Source organism: Arachis stenosperma, chromosome 3, assembly GCF_014773155.1.
Source record: "Arachis stenosperma cultivar V10309 chromosome 3, arast.V10309.gnm1.PFL2, whole genome shotgun sequence".
NCBI lineage: Eukaryota > Viridiplantae > Streptophyta > Magnoliopsida > Fabales > Fabaceae > Arachis > Arachis stenosperma.
This window is the reverse complement of record NC_080379.1, coordinates 167,623,234-167,644,600: the sequence shown is the minus strand read 5'-3', so window position 1 is coordinate 167,644,600 and position 21,367 is coordinate 167,623,234. Positions and strand designations below refer to the sequence as shown.

The 21,367-nt window shown below is 39.9% G+C and overlaps 1 non-coding gene across 1 annotated transcript; it reads left to right on the top strand.

Annotated features, from left to right (window-relative positions):
* The first annotated feature begins 14,938 nt into the window (after positions 1-14,938).
* LOC130971920 (small nucleolar RNA R71) lies at positions 14,939-15,046 on the top strand. Its single transcript, XR_009083121.1, has one exon. It is a non-coding gene; the product is annotated as a small nucleolar RNA R71 (small nucleolar RNA).
* Positions 15,047-21,367: the final 6,321 nt, after the last annotated feature.

Here is a 21,367-nt window from a genome sequence, read left to right as displayed (position 1 = left end):
GAGATGTTGTGTATGGGTGTGATAATTGTGGCTTAGGTTGTGTATATGTGAATATTGGAGCTTGATTGGTGATTTTGAAAAGCTTGGAGAGGGTTTGGTGGTGAAAAATCTGTTCTTGAAGGTTTTGAGGCCTTGAGAGCTTGTGGATAAGTGGTTTGGAAGTGCTCCGGTTGAGCTTGAGAAATCGGCTAAGGTATGGTTTCGGTTTCCCGTATCTAATATGTAATGTGGTAGGAAATACTTAGGCTAGAGGCCCTAAGATAGGCATTGAATTGTTGATGTTGTTGAATGGTTGAAATATATGATGTGGTCATATATGTGATGATGATTATTGATGCCTTGGTAGTATGATGTATGAGAAATATGCATGTTGTGATATATGCTTGATGATTGGTTATGGTTGAATTGTGGGTTGAACCATATTGATGGTGAGTATGATATTGATTGTGTACAATGATGATTTATTGAAATTGGTGTTGTTGAGAATTGGCATGAGGAAGAGTATATGATATGTCAATATGTTTGAGTTTGAGCCACTTGGGTGAAGTGGGTTAAAATGATGAGATAGTGATTTTGTAAATTGTGGTAATGTGTCAATGTGTGAGTTGAGGAGGCTTGATGTTGAATTTGATATATTTTGATTGATTTCAAAGAAAAGGGAGGAAATTGGCATGTTTTGATTGATTTTGAAAAGAGTTGAAAATGGCTTGTTTTGAAAATGGCATATTGTGGTTTTGTACGAAAATATGGTTTTTGGACATACTTTGGTGGGACATGACTTGGACTACGGATCTCCGTTTTATGCCAAATCTGTTTAGAAATGAAATTGGATCCGGGAAGTCTATGCCGTTCGAAGAACGAGTGAAAAACGATTTAAAATGAGGAAGTTATGTCCGTTGGAAGATTGGGGTAAAAATCTGTGAATTCTGCAACTTTTAACTTAGAAAATTTTTAGCAGAATAACCCCTTGCGCGTAGGCGCACTTGGCACGTATGCGCCGATCTTCCAGAAAGCGCCATCCACGCGTGCGCGTGATGTGCGCTGGCGCGCCGATTGTGCTGCACCCAATGCCCAGCCACTTTCCAGAGAGTTATGCATACTATATGAATTGTTTGAGATTGCCTATTTGACTGCATATTACTTGCTAATTGTCTAAATGCCTTAACTGTTCCTATTTGTATATTTTTTGTTTGATATAACTGTGTTTGCTACATTATACTCCTGCTGGTGGTTGGGAGGTTTGAAGGAATCGGAAAGGGAAGTATTAGTTAGACTGAAGAATCTTTAGTCAGATGCCCTTATATGGTTTAGCTTGTTTATAAGCTTTGATATTATCTGGAGGAAGTACTAGGATTGCCTTCGGCTTTCCTCTATTTATTATGTATTATATATGTGGAAGCTGTTACCATGCTGGGGACCTCTGGTTCTCACCCATGCGGATTTTGTGGTTTTCAGATGCAGGACGTGTGGTTTCCCGCTGAGGCATGCTGGAGACTTCTAGATTTGCGAAGATTCCTTGTTCTTGGGATTCTGTTTTAGTCTATATGTTTTGCTTAGATACTTTTATCTCCATTAAATAATACAAACTATGATGACTCCTCTTATGGGAGATTTTGGAGAATAGGTCTTATGTATTTGTGTCCCTTTGGGTTTCCTTTGGGGTTTTCCTTATTTTATCATATGTATATATTGCTATGCTTGGACCGGTTATCTTCGTAGCCGAATTTTGAGTCTTGATATTCCTGTTTTTGACACTCAGTTGTATATATATAATCTCGCGTTGGTTTATCCTTGTTCGTTACGTTAACGATCGGAGTGTTGCGCTTTTGAGTTGCGGTTTTTGTTTACCCCTTTTTCTACAAAGGCTCCTAGTTATAATCAATCATTCATACTACTATACGTACTAAATTTTATTTTAGAGGTCATAATACATTGCCATCTCTGAATTATGACTTAAGCATAAGACTCTGTATGGTAGGGTGTTACATTATGGTATCAGAGCAGTTCGTTCCTGTAGAGCCTGAGGGATGGACTGACTATGCTTCTGTGCATTCTCTGTATGTGTGTTATGTGCTATTAGTATATCTGCTTGATATAATTGGCATAAACGTTCATGAGCATGCATTTGGGACTTTGAAGCACTAGACTTCCGATATTGAGACTGATCAACTTAACATCGACTGTTTGGTGTGTATAGTAACCAGATGGCGCCTCGTGGATGTGGTAGAGGTAGTGTGAGAGGTCGTACGAATGCTCGTGCACCGGAGAATAACCCTAATGACCCGGTGAACTTTACGACTGCGTTGGAGAACATGGCTGCTGCTATGCAAGCCACTGCTGAGGCCCTTGGTCAACAGATGAACAACCATGGCAACGACAGAAATGGAGCTCAGGGACCAATGGAGATTAGAACTTTCGTTGTGTTGGTGAACAAGTGTGGGGTTGCTGAAGAGTGTGTGAAGAGGGCAGCCGCTAAGAAGGGAAGTCACAAAGGATCATTCCCACAGAACCGAGGGAAGAGCATTGCACCTAGAGGTCCGCCTTTCAAGAGGAGAGGTTCCTTTAGGAGGCCTAACAACAACAACTCCCAAGGGAAAAGGTTTGGGAAGCAACCTCAGAATGATCAAGCTTGTACTAGGTGTGGAAGTCACCATCCGGGAGCACCATGCAAGGCCGGATGGGGTTTATGCTACAATTGTGGAAAGGCGGGGCATAAAGTCGCAAGCTGCCCGGAGAAGCAGAAACAAGGTGCTGGGAAGGCACAACAGACTGGTCGGGTGTTCACCACTTCAGCTATAGGTGCCGAGGGATCCGAGACACTTATTCGAGGTAATTGTAAAATGGCTGGTCAAACTTTAAATGCTTTATTTGATTCGGGAGCATCGCATTCATTCATTGCATTTGAGAAAGCCCATGAGTTAGGATTGAAGATCGTAATCTTAGGTTATGATCTAAGAGTGTACAATGCTACCCATGAAGCCACGGTAACTAGGCTAGGATGCCCGGAAGTTTCCTTTAGGTTCAAGCAGCGTGATTTTGTTCATAATTTAGTCTGCTTGCCGATGATCGATCTTGATCTTATCTTGGGATTGGACTGGTTATCTAAGAACCATGTCCTGCTTGATTGTTCTACAAAGTCGGTGTACTTTATGCCGGAAGATACAGAAGGGCCGGTCGTGGTGAATAATTATTACTTGAATTCGATGATGGTGAACTGTTCTGGAATCGAATGTCAGGGTATCCTGTTGTTAACTGCGGGCATTTCGGGTGATGATCAAAGGTTGGAGCAGATTCCGGTTGTGTGTGAGTTTCCGGAAATGTTTCCCGATGATATTGACGAGTTTTCACCTAACCGAGAGGTTGAGTTTGCTATTGAATTGGTGCCCGGGGTGGGACCAATCTCAAGTGCTCCTTATAGGATGTCACCGTTAGAGATGAACGAGCTAAAGTCTCAGTTAGAGGATTTGTTGGGAAAGAATTTTATACGACCAAGTGTCTCTCCGTAGGGTGCTCCAGTGTTACTGGTGAAGAAGAAGGATGGGAGTATGCGGCTCTGTGTGGATTACAGGCAGCTGAACAAGGTTACAATAAAGAATAAGTCCCCATTGTCGAGAATTGATGATCTCATGGATCAGTTACAAGGAGCTGAAGTTTTCTCCAAGATCGATTTGCGATCCGGTTATCACCAGATAAGGGTGAGGGATGAGGATATCCCTAAGACCGCTTTCAGGACTCGTTATGGTCATTACGAGTACACTGTGATGTTCTTTGGGTTGACGAACGCTCCTGCGGTATTCATGGATTACATGAATAGAATTTTCCGTTCGTTTCTGGATAAATTCGTTGTTGTCTTCATTGATGACATACTGATTTATTCCAAGACTGAAGAAGAGCATGCGGAACACTTGAGGACCGTATTGCAGATTCTAAAGGAGAAGAAACTCTATGCAAAACTGTCTAAGTGTGAGTTTTGGAAGAGTGAGGTGAAGTTTTTGGGCCATGTGGTGAGTAAGAAGGGAATAGCCGTAGATCCAACTAAGGTGGAGGCGGTGATGGATTGGAAATAACCAACCACCGTAACGGAGATAAGGAGTTTCTGGGCTTAGCTGGCTATTACCGAAGGTTTATCAAGGACTTTTCACAGATATCTTTGCCAATGACAAAGTTAACCCGCAAAGACACTCCGTTTGATTGGGCTCCTGAGTGCGAGGAGAGCTTTCAGACATTGAAGAAAAAGTTGACCACTGCACTTGTGTTAGTGTTACCTGAGCCGAATGAGCCATTTGAGGTGTATTGTGATGCCTCATTGAAGGGTTTAGGGTGCGTGCTGATGCAGCATCATAATGTGGTGGCGTATGCCTCACGACAGTTGAGACCTCATGAAGTTAGTTACCCTACGCACGATTTGGAACTCGCTGCGGTTGTGTTTGCCTTGAAGGTGTGGAGGCATTATCTCTATGGGGTTAAGTTCCAAGTTTTCTCTGATCATAAGAGCTTGAAGTATCTCTTTGATCAGAAAGAGCTTAATATGAGGCAGAGAAGGTGGATGGAATTGTTGAAGGACTGTGACTTTGAGTTGCATTACCATCCGGGAAAGGCGAACGTAGTGGCGGATACGTTAAGTCGGAAGTCATTATATGCGGCTTGGATGATGCTTCAAGAAGAGAAGTTGCTCAAGGGATTCGAGAGTCTGAAAATTGGTGCTCGAGAAGTATCCGGAACCTTGTGTTTGAGCCGATTAGAAATCTCAAGTGACTTTAAGTCTGAACTCCTAACGGCTCATCAAAATGATGAAGCGTTATGGAAGGTGATACCGGCTATTGAGCAAGGAAAATAGTGGAGAGTGTCGGAAGAAAAAGATGGGTTATGGAGATTCAAGGGTAGGATTATTGTGCCGGATGTTGGCACCTTGAGGCATGATATTTTAAAGGAGGCACACAAAAGTGGATTCTCCATTCACCCGGGGAGTACTAAGATGTACCATGATTTAAAGGCGATGTTTTGGTGGCCGGATATGAAGAATGATGTGGCGGAATATGTTTCAAAGTGCTTAACTTGTCAAAAGGTAAAGATTAAACATCAAAGACCTTCCGGGATGTTGCAACCTTTAGAGATTCCACAATGGAAGTGGGAAAGTATGGCAATGGACTTTGTGTCAGGATTGCCAAGGACTAGGGCTGGTTTTGATGCTATTTGGGTGATTGTGGACCGACTGACGAAGTCAGCTCACTTTTTACCCATTCGTATGACGTACACCCTTGAGGAGCTAGCACGGTTATACATAAAGGAGATTGTGAGACTTCATGGTGTACCTGCTACTATAATCTCTGATAGAGATCCTCGTTTCACTTCAAGGTTTTGGGGTGCATTTCAGAAAGCTTTTGGAACCCGATTAAGCTTGAGCACGGCTTACCATCCTCAAATAGATGGTCAATCTGAGAGGACGATCCAAACACTAGAGGATATGTTGAGAGCTTGTGTTTTGGACCAACCGGCGAGTTGGGATTGGTATATGCCATTAGTGGAGTTTGCATACAATAATAGTTATCATGCGAGCATTGGAATGGCTCCGTATGAGGCCTTGTATGGGAGGAAATGTCAATCTCCGCTATGTTGGTATGAAGCCGGAGAGAAAAGCTTGTTGGGGCCAGAAATGATAGCTGAGACTACTGAACAAGTCAAGAAAATCCGAGATAGGATGCTTACAGCGCAGAGTCGTCAAAAGAGTTACGCCGATCAAAGGCGAAAGCCCTTAGAATTTGAGGAAGGAGACCATGTTTTTCTTAAGGTTACTCCGACCACGGGAGTAGGTAGGGCGATTAAAACAAAGAAGTTGAATCCTCGATACATTGGTCCATTTCAAATCCTGGAGAGGATTGGACCGGTGGCATATCGGATGGCTCTACCACCTTATCTTTCGAACCTGCACGACGTGTTTCACGTGTCGCAACTTCGGAAGTACACTCCTGATGCTAGCCATGTGTTGGAACCTGAATCGGTTCAGTTAAGGGAAGATTTGACGCTTCCAGTGGCTCCTGTCAGAATTGATGATACTAGTATCAAACGGTTGCGCGAAAAAGAGGTTTCATTAGTCAAAGTGGCTTGGAGTCGAGGCGGTGTTGAGGAATACACATGGGAACTTGAGTCGGAGATGCGAACGGACTATCTGCATTTATTCTCAGGTAATTGCATTTGAATTTTGTGGGCAAAATTCTCAATTAGGTGGGTAGAATGTAAAATTCGATTAATTAACGGCTAATTAACCCACAAATGAGAATTTATTCTAGAAAGCCTAAAATATAATTTTTATGGCTAAATGTGATAGAGGAGATTGAGACGAGAATTTCAGTACCAATTTTATAGAATTCGGACCAAGATTGGACTGAACGGGCCAAACCGGGCCAACCGGACCCAAAGTGGGCCCTTGGCCCAACATAACTAGACCAAAACCCTAGTTTTCAGCACTCTCTCTCCTCACAACACTCAAAAAACACGCTGAAAAGTAGAAGGATGGGGGAAGAACACTCTCTCAACCTTCTATCTCTCACTTGATCTTCAAACCACCATAACTTTTGATCTAGAGCTCCGATTGCCGCTCCGTTTGCGGCCACGCGTTCACCACATAGAGCTCTACAAAACCCATACAATTAATCTGGAGGTAAGCCACGTTTTGCTCTTCGAAATTCCAGCCTTATTTTCGAATTTTATGAGCAAAAATGTTGACATTTTGGGCTCTTTGATGTTATAGGACCCAACTCTCTTGAAGGAGAAGGTTAATCTTGTCTCTTTAGACCTTGGGTGTGGTAAGATTCTCAACCCTAGTGTAATTTGTGGTTCTATGATGGTTGGGTTTTGAGATGTTGTGTATGGGTGTGATAATTGTGGCTTAGGTTGTGTATATGTGAATATTGGAGCTTGATTGGTGATTTTGAAAAGCTTGGAGAGGGTTTGGTGGTGAAAAATCTGTTCTTGGAGGTTTTGAGGCCTTGAGAGCTTGTGGATAAGTGGTTTGGAAGTGCTCCGGTTGAGCTTGGGAAATCGGCTAAGGTATGGTTTCGGTTTCCCGTATCTAATATGTAATGTGGTAGGAAATACTTAGGCTAGAGGCCCTAAGATAGGCATTAAATTGTTGATGTTGTTGAATGGTTGAAATATATGATGTGGTCATATATGTGATGATGATTATTGATGCCTTGGTAGTATGATGTATGAGAAATATGCATGTTGTGATATATGCTTGATGATTGGTTATGGTTGAATTGTGGGTTGAACCATATTGATGGTGAGTATGATATTGATTGTGTACAATGATGATTTATTGAAATTGGTGTTGTTGAGAATTGGCATGAGGAAGAGTATATGATATGTCAATATGTTTGAGTTTGAGCCACTTGGTGAAGTAGGTTAAAATGATGAGATAGTGATTTTGTAAATTGTGGTAATGTGTCAATGTGTGAGTTGAGGAGGCTTGATGTTGAATTTGATATATTTTGATTGATTTCAAAGAAAAGGGAGGAAATTGGCATGTTTTGATTGATTTTGAAAAGAGTTGAAAATGGCTTGTTTTGAAAATGGCATATTGTGGTTTTGTACGAAAATATGGTTTTTGGACATACTTTGGTGGGACATAACTTGGACTACGAATCTCCGTTTTATGCCAAATATGTTTAGAAATGAAATTGGATCCGGGAAGTCCATGCTGTTCGAAGAACGGGTGAAAAACGATTTAAAATGAGGAAGTTATGTCCGTTGGAAGATTGGGGTAAAAATCTGTGAATTCTGCAACTTTTAACTTTGAAAATTTTTAGCAGAATAACCCCTTGCGCGTAGGCGCACTTGGCACGTATGCGTCGATCTTCCAGAAAGCACCATTCACGCGTGCGCGTGATGTGCGCTGGCGCGCCGATTGTGCTGCACTCAATGCCCAGCCACTTTCCAGAGAGTTATGCATACTATATGAATTGTTTGAGATTGCCTATTTGACTGCATATTACTTGCTAATTGTCTAAATGCCTTAACTGTTCCTATTTGTATATTCTTTGTTTGATATAACTATGTTTGCTACATTATACTCCTGCTGGTGGTTGGGAGGTTTGAAGGAATCGGAAAGGGAAGTATTAGTTAGACTGAAGAATCTTTAGTCAGATGCCCTTATATGGTTTAGCTTGTTTATAAGCTTTGATATTATCTGGAGGAAGTACTAGGATTGCCTTCGGCTTTCCTCTATTTATTATGTATTATATATGTGGAAGCTGTTACCATGCTGGGGACCTCTGGTTCTCACCCATGCGGATTTTGTGATTTTCAGATGCAGGACGTGTGGTTTCCCGCTGAGGCATGCTGGAGACTTCTAGATTTGCGAAGATTCCTTGTTCTTGGGATTCTGTTTTAGTCTATATGTTTTGCTTAGATACTTTTATCTCCATTAAATAATACAAACTATGATGACTCCTCTTATGGGAGATTTTGGAGAATAGGTCTTATGTATTTGTGTCCCTTTGGGTTTCCTTTGGGGTTTTCCTTATTTTATCATATGTATATATTGCTATGCTCGGACCGGTTATCTTTGCAGCCAGATTTTGAGTCTTGATATTCCTGTTTTTGACATTCAGTTGTATATATATAATCTCGCGTTGGTTTATCCTTGTTCGTTACGTTAACGATCGGAGTGTTGCGCTTTTGAGTTGCGGTTGTTGTTTACCCCATTTTCTACAAAGGCTCCTAGTTATAATCAATCATTCATACTACTATACGTACAAAAATTTATTTTAGAGGTCGTATGGTGCACGAAATTGTGATGACTACTTTTCACAACTCAAATAATCCCTAGTAATGGCCCCAAAGACTTGGTGCTCAATACCATGGCATAAACACAACTTCGCACAACTAACCAGCAAGTGCACTGGGTCGTCCAAGTAATAAACCTTACGCGAGTAAGGGTCGATCCCACGGAGATTGTTGGTATGAAGCAGGCTATGGTCACCTTGTAAATCTCAGTCAGGCAGACTCAAATGGTTATGGATGATATATGAATAAAACATAAAGATAAAGATAGAGATACTTATGCAATTCATTGGTTAGAAGTTCAGATAAGCGAATAGAGATGCTTTGTCCGTTCCGTCTCTCTGCTTTCCTACTGTCTTCATCCAATCCTTTTTACTCCTTTCCATGGCAAGCTGTATGTTGGGCATCACCGTTGTCAATGGCTACAGTCCCGTCCTCTCAGTGGAAATGTTCAACGCACCCTGTCACGGCACGGCTATCCAGCTGTCGGTTCTCGATCATGTCGGAATAGAATCCAGTGATTCTTTTGCGTCTGTCACTAACGCCCCACAATCGCGAGTTTGAAGCTCGTCACAGTCATTCAATCATTGAATCCTACTCAGAATACCACAGACAAGGTTTAGACCTTTCAGATTCTCTTGAATGCTGCCATCAATTCTAGCTTATACCACGAAGATTCCGGTTAAAGAACCCAAGAGATATCCACCCAATCTAAGGTAGAACGGAGGTGGTTGTCAGTCACATGTTCATAGGTGAGAATGATGATGAGTGTCACGGATTATCACATTCATCAAGTTGAAGAGCAAGTGATATCTTGGAACAAGAACAAGCTGAATTGAATAGAAGAACAATAGTAATTGCATTAATACTCGAGGTACAGCAGAGCTCCACACCTTAATCTATGGTGTGTAGAAACTCCACCATTGAAAATACATAAGAACAAGGTCTAGGCATGGCCGTGAGGCCAGCCCCCAATGATCTAAGAACTAGATGTCCGAAGATGAAAAATACAATAGTAAAAGGTCCTATTTATAGGGAACTAGTAGCTTAAGAATTACAAAGATGAGTAAATGACATAAAAATCCACTTCCGGGCCCACTTGGTGTGTGCTTGGGCTGAGCAATGAAGCATTTTCGTGTAGAGACTTCTCTTGGAGTTAAACGCCAGCTTTTGTGCCAGTTTGGGCGTTTAACTCCCACTTTGGTGCCAGTTCCGGCGTTTAACGCTGGGAATTCTGAAGGTGACTTTGAACGCCGGTTTGGGCCATCAAATCTTGGGCAAAGTATGGACTATCATATATTGCTGGAAAGCCCAGGATGTCTACTTTCCAACGCCGTTGAGAGCGCGCCATTTGGGCTTTTGTAGCTCCAGAAAATCCACTTCGAGTGCAGGGAGGTCAGAATCCAATAGCATCTGCAGTCCTTTTCAGTCTCTGAATCAGATTTTTGCTCAGGTCCCTCAATTTCAGCCAGAAAATACCTGAAATCACAGAAAAACATACAAACTCATAGTAAAGTCCAGAAAAGTGAATTTTAACTAAAAACTAATAAAAATATACTAAAAACTAACTAAATCCTACTAGAAACATACTAAAAACAATGCCAAAAAGCGTACAAATTATCCGCTCATCACAACACCAAACTTAAATTGTTGCTTGTCCCCAAGCAACTGAAAATCAAATAAGATAAAAAGAAGAGAATATGCAATGAACTCCAAAAACATCTATGAAGATCAGTATTAATTAGATGAGCGGGGCTTTTAGCTTTTTGCCTCTGAACAGTTTTGGCATCTCACTCTATCCTTTGAAATTCAGAATGATTGGCTTCTTTAGGAACTCAGAATCCAGATAGTGTTATTGATTCTCCTAGTTAAGTATGATGATTCTTGAACACAGCTACTTATTGAGTCTTGGCCGTGGCCCAAAGCACTCTGTCTTCCAGTATTACCACCGGATACATACATGCCACAGACACATAATTGGGTGAACCTTTTCAGATTGTGACTCAGCTTTGCTAGAGTCCCCAATTAGAGGTGTCCAGGGTTCTTAAGCACACTCTTTTTGCCTTGGATCACAACTTTATTTCTTTCTTTTTCTCTTTCTCCCTTCTTTTTTTTCGTTTTTTTTTGTATTCACTGCTTTTTCTTGCTTCAAGAATCATTTTTATGATTTTTCAGATCCTCAGTAACATGTCTCCTTTTTCATCATTCTTTCAAGAGCCAACAATTTTAACATTTATGAACCACAAATTCAAAAGACATATGCACTGTTTAAGCATACATTCAGAAGACAAAAGTATTGCCACCACATCAAAATAATTAATCTGTTATAAAATCTGAAATTCATGCAATTCTTCTCTTTTTCAATTAAGAACCTTTTTCATTTAAGAAAGGTGATGGATTCATAGGACATTCATAACTTTAAGGCATAGACACTAATGATCATAAGACACAAACATAGATAAACATAAGCCTAGAAATTTGAAAAACAGGGAAATGAAGGACAAGGAGATTAAAGAACGGGTCCACCTTAGTGATGGCGGCTTGTTCTTCCTCTTGAAGGTCTTATGGAGTGCTTGAGCTCCTCAATGTCTCTTCCTTGCCTTTGTTGCTCCTCTCTCATGATTCTTTGATCTTCTTTAATTTCATGGAGGAGGATGGAATGTTCTTGGTGCTCCACCCTTAGTTGTCCCATGTTGGAACTCAGTTCTCCTAGGGAGGTATTCAGTTGCTCCCAATAGTTTTGTGGAAGAAAGTGCATCCCTTGAGGCATCTCAGGGATTTCATGATGAGAGGGGTCTCTTGTTTGCTCCATCCTTTTCTTAGTGATGGGCTTGTCCTCATCAATGAGGATGTCTCCTTCTATGTCAACTCCTACTGAATAACAGAGGTGACAAATGAGATGAGGAAAGGCTAACCTTGCCAAGGTAGAGGACTTGTCCGCCACCTTATAGAGTTCTTGGGCTATAACCTCATGAACTTCTACTTCTTCTCCAATCATGATACTATGGATCATGATGGCCCGGTCTAGAGTAACTTCGGATCGGTTGCTAGTGGGAATGATTGAGCGTTGGATAAACTCCAACCATCCCCTAGCCACGGGCTTGAGGTCATGCCTTCTCAATTGAACCGGCTTCCCTCTTGAATCTCTCTTCCATTGGGCGCCCTCTTCACAAATGTCAGTGAGAACTTGGTCCAACCTTTGATCAAAGTTGACCCTTCTAGTGTAAGGATGTTCATCTCCTTGCATCATGGGCAAGTTGAATGCCAACCTCACATTTTTCGGACTAAAATCTAAGTATTTCCCCCGAACCATTGTAAGCCAATTCTTTGGGTCCGGGTTCACACTTTGATCATTGTTCTTGGTGATCCATGCATTGGCATAGAACTCTTGAACCATTAAGATTCCGACTTGTTGAATAGGGTTGGTAAGAACTTCCCAACCTCTTCTTCGGATCTCATGTCGGATCTCCGGATATTCACTCTTTTTGAGTTTGAAAGGGACCTCGGGGATCACCTTCTTCAAGGCCACAACTTCATAGAAGTGGTCTTGATGCACCCTTGAGATGAATCTCTCCATCTCCCATGACTCGGAGGTGGAAGCTTTTGCCTTCCCTTTTCTCTTTCTAGAGGTTTCTCCGGCCTTAGATGCCATAAATGGTTATGGAAAAATAAAAAGCAATGCTTTTACCACACCAAACTTAAAAGGTTTGCTCGTCCTCGAGCAAAAGAAGAAAGAAGAGAGTAGAAGAAGAAGAAATAGAGGAGATGGAGGTGGCTTTGTGGTTCGGCCAAAGGGGGAAGAAGTGGTGTTTAGGTTGTGTGAAAATGAATGAGTGAAGATGGGTTTATATAGGGAGAGGAGAAGGATGGGGCTCGGCTATCTAAGGGTGGGTTTGGGAGGGAAAGTGGTTTGAATTTGAATGGTGAGGTAGGTGGGGTTTTATGAAGGATGGATGTGAGAGGTGAATGGGTGAAGAAGAAATAGGGTGGTGGGGTTGGTGGAAATCATGTGGGGTCCACAGATCCTGAGGTGTCAAGGAAAAGTCATCCCTGCACCAAGTGGCGTGCAAAAATGCACCCCTTTGCCAATTCTGGCGTTAAACGCCGGGCTGGTGCCCATTTCTGGCGTTTAACGCCAAGTTCTTGCGCTTTTCTGGCGTTTAATGCCAGTCTGGTGCCCCTTTCTGGCGTTAAACACACAGAATGGTGCCAGACTAGGCGTTAAACGCCCATCTGCTAGCTTCACTGGCGTTTAAACGCCAGCAAGTTCTCCTTCAGGGTGTGCTGTTTTTCTTTCTGTTTTTCATTCTGTTTTTACTTTTTCAATTGATTTTGTGACTTCTCATGATCATCAACCTACAAAAAACATAAAATAACAAAGGAAAATAGATTAAATATAACATTGGGTTGCCTCCCAACAAGCGCTTCTTTAATGTCAGTAGCTTGACAGAGTGCTCTCATGAGCCTCACAGATACTCAGAGCAATGTTGGAACCTCCCAACACCAAACTTAGAGTTTGAATGTGGGGGTTCAACACCAAACTTAGAATTTGGTTGTGGCCTCCCAACACCAAACTTAGAGTTTGACTGTGGGGGCTCTGTTTGGCTCTGTTTTGAGAGAAGCTCTTCATGCTTCCTCTCCATGGTGACAGAGGGGTATCCTTGAGCCTTAAACACAAAGGATTCTTCATTCACTTGAATGATCAATTCTCCTCTGTCCACATCAATCACAGCCTTTGCTGTGGCTAGGAAGGGTCTGCCAAGGATGATGGATTCATCCATGCACTTTCCAGTCTCTAGGACTATGAAATCAGCAGGGATGTAATAGTTTTCAATATTTACCAGAACACCCTCTACAAGTCCATAAGCTTGTTTTCTTGAATTGTCTGCCATCTCTAGTGAGATTCTTGCAGCTTGTACCTCAAAGATCCCTAGCTTCTCCATTACAGAGAGAGGCATGAGGTTTACACTTGACCCTAAGTCACACAGAGCCTTCTTGAAGGTCATGGTGCCAATGGTACAAGGTATTGAAAACTTCCCAGGATCCTGTCTCTTTTGAGGTAATCTCTGCCTAGACAAGTCATCCAGTTCTTTGGTGAGCAAAAGGGGTTCGTTCTCCCAAGTCTCATTACCAAATAACTTGTCATTTAGCTTCATGATTGCTCCAAGATATTTAGCAACTTGCTCTTCAGTGACATCTTCATCCTCTTCAGAGGAGGAGTACTCATCAGAGCTCATGAATGGCAGAAGTAAGTTCAATGGAATCTCTATGGTCTCAATGTGAGCCTCAGATTCCCATGGTTCCTCATTAGGGAACTCATTGGAGGCCAGTGGACGTCTATTGAGGTCTTCCTCAGTGGCGTTCACTGCCTCTCCTTCCTCTCCAAATTCGGCCATGTTGATGGCCTTGCACTCTCCTTTTGGATTTTCTTCTGTATTGCTTGGAAGAGTACTAGGAGGGAGTTCAGTAATTTTCTTGCTCAGCTGTCCCACTTGTGCCTCCAAATTTCTAATGGAGGACCTTGTTTCAGTCATGAAACTTTGAGTGGTTTTGATCAGATCAGAGACCATGGTTCCTAAGTCAGAGTGGCTCTGCTAGAACTCTCTGTCTGTTGCTGAGAAGATGATGGAAAAGGCTTGCCATTGCTAAACCTGTTTCTTCCACCATTATTGTTATTGAAACCTTGTTGAGGTCTCTCTTGATCCTTCCATGAGAGATTTGGATGATTTCTCCATGAAGAATTATGGGTGTTTCCATAGGGTTCTCCCATGTAATTCACCTCTTCCATTGAAGGGTTCTCAGGATCATAAGCTTCTTCTTTAGATGAAGCATCCTTAGTACTGCTTGGTGCATTTTTCATTCCAGACAGACTTTGAGAAATCAAATTGATTTGCTGAGTCAATATTTTATTCTGAGCCAATATGGCATTCAGAGTATCAATCTCAAGAACTCATTTCTTCTGATTTGTCCCATTGTTCACAGGATTCCTTTCAGAAGTGTATATGAATTGGTTATTTGCAACCATTTCAATTAGTTCTTGAGCTTCTGTAGGCGTCTTCTTCAGATGAAGAGATCCTCCAGCAGAGCTATCCAAAGACATCTTGGATAGTTCAGACAGACCATCATAGAAAATACCTATGATGCTCCATTCAGAAAGCATGTCAGAAGGACATTTTCTGATCAATTGTTTGTATCTTTCCCAAGCTTCATAGAGGGATTCTCCTTCCTTCTGTCTGAAGGTTTGGACTTTCACTCTAAGCTTACTCAATTTTTGAGGTGGAAAGAACTTTGCCAAGAAGGCATTGACTAGCTTTTTCCAAGAGTTCAGGCTTTCTTTAGTTTGTGAGTCCAACCATATCCTAGCTCTGTCTCTTACAGCAAAAGGGAATAGCATAAGTCTGTAGACCTCAGGGTCAACCCCATTAGTCTTGACAGTGTCACAGATTTGCAAGAATTCAGCTAAAAACTGATGAGGATCTTCCAGTGGAAGTCCATGGAACTTGCAATTCTGTTGCATTAGAGAAACTAATTGAGGCTTAAGCTCAAAGTTGTTTGCTCCAATGGCAGGGATAGAGATGCTTCTCCCATAGAAGTCGGGAGTAGGTGCAGTGAAGTCACCCAGCACCTTCCTTGCATTGTTGGCATTGTTGTTGTTTTCGGCTGCCATGGGTTCTTCTTCTTTGAAGATTTCTGTTAGGTCCTCTACAGAGAGTTGTGCCTTAGCTTCTCTTAGCTTTCGCTTCAAGGTCCTTTCAGGTTCAGGGTCAGCTTCAACAAGAATGCCTTTGTCTTTGCTCCTGCTCATATGAAAGAGAAGAGAACAAGAAAATGTGGAATCCTCTATGTCACAGTATAGAGATTCCTTGAGGTGTCAGAGGAACAGAAAAATAGAAGAAAGAGGTAGAAGAATTCGAACTTATCAAAAGAGATGGAGTTCGAATTGTTCCTTGAGGAATAGTGTTAGTCCATAAATAGAAGGATGTGAGAAGAGGGGAAGAAATTTTCGAAAATTAAGTAAAAGATTTTAAAAACATTTTGAAAAATACTAATTGATTTTCGAAAACTAAGAGTGGAAAAGAAATCAAGTGATTTTTGAAAAAGATTTTGAAATTAGAAATCAAAAAGATATGATTGAAAACTATTTTGAAAAAGATGTGATTAAAAAGATATGATTGAAAAGATATGGTTTTAAAAAGATATGATTGAAAAGATATGATTTGAAAAACAATTTAAAAAGATTTGATTTTTAAAAATTAATGACTTGGCTAACAAGAAAAGATATGATTCAAACATTAAATTTTTCTCAACAGAAAAGGCAACATACTTGAAATGTTGAATCAAATCATTAATTGATAGCAAGTATTTTTGAAAATGGAAAGAAATTGATTTTGAAAAAGATTTGATTGAAAATATATGATTTGAAAAAGATTTGATTTTGAAAAACTTTGAAAACTTGAAAAAAAATTTGCATTAAAAACAAAATCTTCCCTCTTGTGCCATCCTGGCGTTAAACGCCCAGAATGGTATCCATTCTGGCGTTTAACGCCCAAAATGCTATCCTTTTGGGCGTTAAACGCCCAGCCAGGCACCCTGGCTGGCGTTTAAACGCCAGTTTTCCTTCTTCACTGGGCGTTTCGAACGCCCAGCTTTTTCTGTATAATTCCTCTGCTGCATGTACTGAATCTTCAGTTCCTTGTATTATTGACTTGAAAATAGAACCAAGATCAAATAAACAATGCATGCAAGACACCAAACTTAAAATGAGACACTAGACTCAACAAGAAACATAAAATATTTTTGGTTTTTATGATTTTGTAATTTTTTTTGGATTTTTCGAAAATTAAGTGGAAAAAGAAAATAAAGGTATCAAAATTCTTAATGAGAATTCCAGGAATCATGCAATGTTAGTCTAAAGCTTTAGTCTAAAGGAATTAGACATGGATAGCCAAGCTTCAGCAGGACATTGCATTCAAGAGCTAAATTGATGAGAATCAATCAGCTTTGGTGATGATAAGAACATCACCTTGAAACACTAGAATTTATTCTTAAGAACTCTGAAAAATACCTAATCTAAGCAACAAGATGAACCGTCAGTTGTCCATACTCGAAACAATCCCCGGCAACGGCGCCAAAAACTTGGTGCACGAAATTGTGATGACTACTTTTCACAACTCAAATAATCCCTAGTAATGGCCCCAAAGACTTGGTGCTCAATACCATGGCATAAACACAACTTCGCACAACTAACCAGCAAGTGCACTGGGTCGTCCAAGTAATAAACCTTACGCGAGTAAGGGTCGATCCCACGGAGATTGTTGGTATGAAGCAAGCTATGGTCACCTTGTAAATCTCAGTCAGGCAGACTCAAATGGTTATGGATGATATATGAATAAAACATAAAGATAAAGATAGAGATACTTATGCAATTCATTGGTAAGAAGTTCAGATAAGCGAATGGAGATGCTTTGTCCCTTTCGTCTCTCTGCTTTCCTACTGTCTTCATCCAATCCTTCTTACTCCTTTCCATGGAAAGCTGTATGTTGGGCATCACCGTTGTCAATGGCTACAGTCCCGTCCTCTTAGTGGAAATGTTCAACGCACCCTGTCACGGCACGGCTATCCAGCTGTCGGTTCTCGATCATGTCGGAATAGAATCCAGTGATTCTTTTGCGTCTGTCACTAACGCCCCACAATCGCGAGTTTGAAGCTCGTCACAGTCATTCAATCATTGAATCCTACTCAGAATACCACAGACAAGGTTTAGACCTTTCGGATTCTCTTGAATGCCGCCATCAATTCTAGCTTATACCACGAAGATTCCGGTTAAAGAACCCAAGAGATATCCACCCAATCTAAGGTAGAACGGATGTGGTTGTCAGTCACACGTTCATAGGTGAGAATGATGATGAGTGTCACGGATCATCACATTCATCAATTTGAAGAGCAAGTGATATCTTGGAACAAGAACAAGCTGAATTGAATAGAAGAACAATAATAATTGCATTAATACTCGAGGTACAGCAGAGCTCCACACCTTAATCTATGGTGTGTAGAAACTCCACCGTTGAAAATACATAAGAACAAGGTCTAGGCATGGCCGTGAGGCCAGCCCCCAATGATCTAAGAACTAGATGTCCGAATATGAAAAATACAATAGTAAAAGGTCCTATTTATAGGGAACTAGTAGCTTAAGAATTACAAAGATGAGTAAATGACATAAAAATCCACTTCCGGGCTCACTTGGTGTGTGCTTGGGCTGAGCAATGAAGCATTTTCATGTAGAGACTTCTCTTGGAGTTAAACGCCAGCTTTTGTGCTAGTTTGGGCGTTTAACTCCCACTTTGGTGCCAGTTCCGGCGTTTAACGCTGGAAATTCTGAAGGTGACTTTGAACGCCGGTTTGGGCCATCAAATCTTGGGCAAAGTATGAACTATCATATATTGCTGGAAAGCCCAGGATGTCTACTTTCCAACGCTATTGAGAGCGCGCCATTTGGGCTTCTGTAGCTCCAGAAAATCCACTTCGAGTGTAGGGAGGTCAGAATCCAACAGCATCTGCAGTCCTTTTCAGTCTCTGAATCAGATTTTTGCTCAGGTCCCTCAATTTCAGCCAGAAAATACCTGAAATCACAGAAAAACACACAAACTCATAGTAAAGTCCAGAAAAGTGAATTTTAACTAAAAACTAATAAAAATATACTAAAAACTAACTAAATCCTACTAGAAACATACTAAAAACAATGCCAAAAAGCGTACAAATTATCCGCTCATCATCGTAATACCTTGCCATCTATGAATTATGACTTAAGCATAAGAATCTGTATGGTAGGGTGTTACACACACGGTGTAAGCACTTGTATAATCATGACATAGCGGCAGATCCCCAACTATATTTGCTCATGTCCTCTAACCTCGCTACGTACGGTAGCCACCTGATTTGCATGCGTGTACCAAACTTGTCACCGAAGAGCTTCATCAGTAATAGCATCATGATGTATGCTCTCGCATACCTCCTGTCTCCTAATCTGCGCCCTCGAGAAGGTCACTGAATGTCTTTTGCATCAAAGTGCACTTCATAGTGAACTTGTCGATGCAGTTCGGTGGCAACAACACACCCAACAACTCCTCAAACCAAATCCATGCCGGACGGCCGCCGTTGATGTACCGCTTGAAGTCCGTCAGACATCCGCTGATGTACTGTCCATCGATCGAGAGCCCTAGCTGGTAGGCTACATCTTGTAGCATAATCATGCACTCATCGAATGGCAGATGAAATGTATGCATCTTCGAACGCCATCTCTCTACAAATGCACTCACTAATGGCTCATCCAACTTAAATCAGTGGTCGTTGAGACTTGCGAGATAAGTCAGGCCAGCCTTCTGCAAGTACTGCATGATTCTATCGTCTAATGGCATACCATGCTGCCTCCTCATACTCGTGATACGGCGGTGGGCTGCATGACATTGAAAAAATTCTCTTAGAATTATAACACATTAAAAAATAATAATCACCTAATAAAACAGATATTTTTAGTCGAAAAATACTTTAATAAGAATTAAATTAAATTCTAATGGAACATAGTTAACCTACTATTTACGGCATAAAGCTAAACCTTTTAGTATATAACTAAAATTGTAATGTCTCGTTAATCTAACATTTGATCATTCAATTTTTTAAATAAATTAAACAATAATGCTCTGCATCCAAGTTATATTAGCATCCAAGTCCAACCAAGTCATTTACATATACGCGCGCACGTTTTTTCGCGCTCCTATTGCCACTTCATCATCATCATCATCATCATCATCATCATCATCATCATCATCTTTTTCTTCTTCTTTTGTTATCGTCATCTTCAACAATTTTGAATTGAATGAAATTTAATGCAATTGAATAAATTGATAATGAATAATCTCATCATTCTTTGCTAAAATTAGTGTTGTTTATGAATTTGAATTTGAATAGAATTCAAGAATTTATGAGTTTATATAATGTACAATTTTCGGTTCATTTGTTATTATACATTGGTGTTGTTATCATAATATTTCGATTCATTTGCAGTCCAGGTGTATTGTCGATAAACAATTTGTCCCAATGGTTGGGATGACTTTCAAGACAAATTGAATAGAATGGAATGAAATCTAATACAATTGAATAAAGTGATAATGAATAATTTCATTCTTCTTTACTAAAAAAAGACTCAATTATCAACAAAAAACATATCGAATTCATTTTAAAACCCAAATGAACCTCAATTAAACTAAGAAATGAACCAAAATTACTTAAAGAATAAAAAGTTTGATTTAATACTTATCAGCAGCATCAAGTGAATCTAAATTAACACACAAATGAAGCGAAATTAGTTCAGATTTGAACAAACAGTCAAAAAAATTCAATCATCAACAAAAACACATCAAATTCATTTTTAGATCTAAATAAACATCAATTAAACTAAAAAATGAACCGAAATTACTTAAGGAATAAAAAAATTGGTCAATATTTATCAATAGCATCAAGTAAATCTCAATTAACACACAAATAAACCGAAATTAGTTCATATTTGAACAAACAGTAAAAAAGATTCAATCATCAATAAAAATACATTGAATTCATTTTTGGATCAAATGAACCTCAATTAAACTAAGGAATGAACCGAAATTACCCAATGAATAAAAATTTGATCAATACTTATCAGCAGCATCAAGTAAATCTCAATAAATTCACAAATGAATCGAAATTAGTTCAGATTTGAACAAGTAGTCAAAAAGACTCAATCATCAACAAAAACACATCAAATTCATTTCTGAATCCAAATGAACTTCAAATAAATCAGAACCAATAAAGATGTTAGCAAAATGTTAGTGTTGTTGGTGATGACGATAACAAAAGAAAAAGATAATGAAAAAGGAAAAGAAGAAAAAGAAGAAGACGAAGAAAAACCTATGTGTGCGAAGAAGAAGAAAAATGGTTTTTCATATTAGAGCGCAAGAGTAACGCTGGGGATTTTGAGCGTGTGTACACGCTCTTTAACGAGAGTGAATTTTGTTGGTGTTGGGTTTGATTGGTTGGACTTGGATGTATATCATATTTGTAAATTAAATCATTTTAGATTCTTGCTAATCTTCTGCTGCCTACATAATCCAAAACTTGAAATCCAAATTAACTTAAATTAAATTCCACAAAATTTCTAACCTCGTTAAACTTCTAACAATAAAAACTCACTGAACTCTAACCAAACCTGTTAAACCTACTCGTCAATATACTTAGTTACCCTTTATCCAACATGCATTTGTGATTTCAATTTTTTAGCACACTACTATCCCTGTATCAATATTCTTACTATTATTCAAAGTTTAAAGATTCTAATAATTATAATATTCAAGTTCTAAATGGTTTAATATCACTAACAATCTTCTAACTACTAAAAGTTTAGACATTCTAATAATTATAATAATCAAGTTTTAAGCGATTTAATATCACTAACAATTATATATTTTTTAAAGAAAAAAATAAATTTTATATTATTAACCTCTTTATACATGCTACCAGTAATATCGGCGGCTCAATCTAATAGATTCAATAT